General features: G+C 36.1%; 1 long non-coding RNA gene across 4 annotated transcripts in view; it reads right to left on the bottom strand.

Moving 5' to 3' along the window:
- LOC106868037 (uncharacterized) overlaps positions 1 to 3405 on the bottom strand; it is a 41292-nt gene that overhangs the window by 24416 nt on the left and 13471 nt on the right. For 2 of the 4 annotated variants that reach the window (XR_008264912.1, XR_001409212.2), the window contains one exon: positions 772 to 3193. The exons of the other annotated variants lie outside the window; for them this stretch is intronic. This is a non-coding gene — a long non-coding RNA (uncharacterized LOC106868037). Of the gene's footprint in view, positions 1 to 771; positions 3194 to 3405 lie in introns of those variants that run through there. 4 annotated transcript variants of the gene reach the window in all.

Below are 3405 nucleotides of genomic sequence, written 5' to 3'. Positions count from 1 at the left end.
GACAACCCAAGACGGTCCAAGAGAACCCGTAAAACCCAAGAGAGACTTTGCTGTTGATATTTCTTGTGTAGCATCAATTTCAGTGGGAAGGTGTTATATGGACTGTTAGATATGTAATTCGTCTGACGTTCCGTGTGTCATGTGGTTCGTCTGAGTTCATTGTTTCATTGTTGTTGTCTTGTGGGACTGGAGTAGTAAAATGTCATTGATATATATATGGCGGACATGACTTTTGTTTATTCATAACGAACATTGGGTGAGTGCGTTCTTTGTATGTAATTGAACAATAAATGTAATAATTAAATTGTATAACTCGTTATGTTATCTCTACGAGTCACCCGAGGGAAACATAACACATACATATAAACATGTGTACTTATATACAAACATACATGCATGCATACGTACATACGCACATAATTGTCGTTTGTTTACCTATATGTGTGTATGTATTTGCGTGCGTTTCTATATCAATGTGTTTATACATATACATTTATAATGAATTCATATATATTTGCAAAATATATTGACACACAAACTTTCTCTCTCTCTCTCTCTCTCTCACACACACACTCTCTCTCTCTCTCTCACACACACACGCACACACTCACACAGACACACAGACACAGACACAGACACACAGACACAGACACACGCGCACACACACACACACACACACACACACACACACACACACACACACACACACACACACACACACACACACACACAAACAAACCTAGTAGTAATCAGATGCAGACATACATACAAATGTCAGCACATGGCTACACACCAAAACCAACAAAATTAATTACAATCTCATTAATGATATTAAAGCAATTTTATTTATCGTCGGCACGTTTTTGTCCATTCGAGGGGTAAGCCACTCCTCTATTATTGGAGAAAGTCAAACTCGTGTTTTACCTTTGCCACGCACAAACACACGTATTATTATTAATCTACCTTAGTAATGAAGAAGTAGTTCGGTTAATTATGATAGAGTTTATTTTAATACAATGTTAATGTGTCATACTCGTGTATATATTATTTTCATTGAGAATATCAATCTAACAGTGAGGATTACTGAGATAAGATTAAGTTAGAGTATTTTTCGTTTTACATAATCTTTTCACAATAAAACTAGCTTTCACGATTGTTACAAAAGTAACGAATAAAAAAAGTCTCTCCATGATTTTCGTTGTTAGTTTCCTGGTCATGGCTGTGTGCTTGGGACGATCACTTCTCAACCACATAGTTTCAGGTTCAGTTCTACTGTACGGCACTTTGGGAAAGTGTCTTCTGCAATAACCCCGGTCCGGTTACGGCCTTGCGAGTGGATATAGTGGATGGAAACTGAAAGAAGCCCGCTATGTGCATGCATTTGTGTGTGTGTATGTATGTGTGTGTATATATACGTACATACTTACATGTATACGTATATACATATGCATATGTAGGCACAGGACGTCACAAAACGTAAACAACAAAAAAATACGAAGTACCAGAACATGGAATATGAATTTTTTTTTGTGAACAACGAAAGAAACAAATGGAAAACAAGACAAACAACACAAAGAACGACCCTTCATCAGTTGTCGGCTGTTTTTCTAATCCGTATTTCGAGCATTTCACGATAAGATACACCTTCGGTAAAACAGTTGCTCCCACAAAGCAAATTAAATAAAATTTGAGATTTTGCGGAGGGTCAAAATTGGTGACAAAAACAGGACAGTGAAAAGAAACAGGAAGGGCTGCTAAGCCTAAACGAGGTTGTGGTGGCGAACGCGAAGAAACAAACTTGGATAGGAGACAGACAAGAATACATCTTCCTTGTTCAGCTGCAACAGGAAGAAAGAATGAAAAACAAGTTAGGAGAAGAAAGAAAAATGGCCGATGGTCACGTGGGAGCCACTTGAGCAAAGGAGGAAGAGTGAGGGAGAGAGAGTGATAGATAGAGAACTGTGAAGGGGAGAAGATAAGATTTGGAGATAGGATAAGAAAGAAAAAAGAGAGCGAGAAGGGGAGGTAAAAGAGTAAGAGAGAGGAAGATATATATATAAACACATACAAAATATTAAGGATCCAAAGGAATCAGGTACTTAAATGATAGGCACCAGGTTGGGTCGGATTAACTTGTAAACAACAGCTTTAATCGAATATATACCTATATAGTTACGTACATATGAATCGCCTATACGACCAAACGCTTTATATATGCAAAACAAGAAACTAATGGTCACTATATGACCGTCCATGACAATTAACTACCCCAATGTATATATATATATATAAAGTAAACAGAAAACCCTATAATTTTCAAAAGGTACCTGGAAAAATTCCTCTAGGAAACACCGGACAAACCACCTACACCTGGATACGTCTCAACCAACAACAACTCTCTACTCAAGTGGTCCATGATGTCCCGAAATGATTAACTAAAAGACTTTTCTAGGATGTGCTATTGAGTTAGTCATGGCCTGGGCCGAGGTATATACATATAAATATTTCAGGGTGTCTGTGCTTTTACCATCTTTTCTTTACATCACATGGTAGATGAGCGTCACTGTCATACAAGCGATGTCCTTTCGTTTTTTTAATCATGGAGGAAATATTACCTTGCTTGGTAACGCGTGAAGACTTAGAAAATCTGCCTTAACAACGAATTCCGTCTCACCCATGCAAGCATGCAAAAGTGGACGTTAAAATGACGACGAAGACAACGACAATGACGATGATGTTGCTGACGACGATGCTCTTAAAGCCAGTAAGTATATCATCTTCAGAGAAGTTACATTCTTATGAATATTTGATAACAGTTCCATCAAATATGTATGATGAATTCTTTTCTCAATGCCAAATTTAGACAACAAAGACACAAAATGGAAAGACAGAAAATTGATAAAATTATCAAGAGAATATTTCATTTCCCTTGCGATAAACAAGATTTGCTGCTAATACTTGGCACTGTTCTGTATGGTAATGTTTGAATGAGAATTTGAAAGCAATAAAAAAATATATCTATGGTCTTCATGATTTCTCTTAGAATCATCTGCACAAATAAAAGATGGGATGCGTTAGATTAAATAAACGTTATTGCTGATATCACCAACAAGGTCTAAATCTGTGGGAAGTGTTTCTTTTTTCTCTCTTTATATTCATGTTTTGATTTTCTCCAGTCAATTCACATGAGTTTCTGAAAACAGAATTACATACATACATAACATAAATACATACATACATGCATACATACATAACATAAATGCATACATAAATATATAACATAAATACACACACGCGTATATACATACATGTATGTATATACACACATACATGTATACATACATACATATACTTGCATACACGTGTATATATGCATGAATGTATTCTCATATATATATATATATA

Source organism: Octopus bimaculoides, chromosome 9 (genome assembly GCF_001194135.2).
Source record: "Octopus bimaculoides isolate UCB-OBI-ISO-001 chromosome 9, ASM119413v2, whole genome shotgun sequence".
In the NCBI taxonomy this organism is placed as follows: domain Eukaryota; kingdom Metazoa; phylum Mollusca; class Cephalopoda; order Octopoda; family Octopodidae; genus Octopus; species Octopus bimaculoides.
This window is presented reverse-complemented; position numbering and strand designations above follow the sequence as displayed.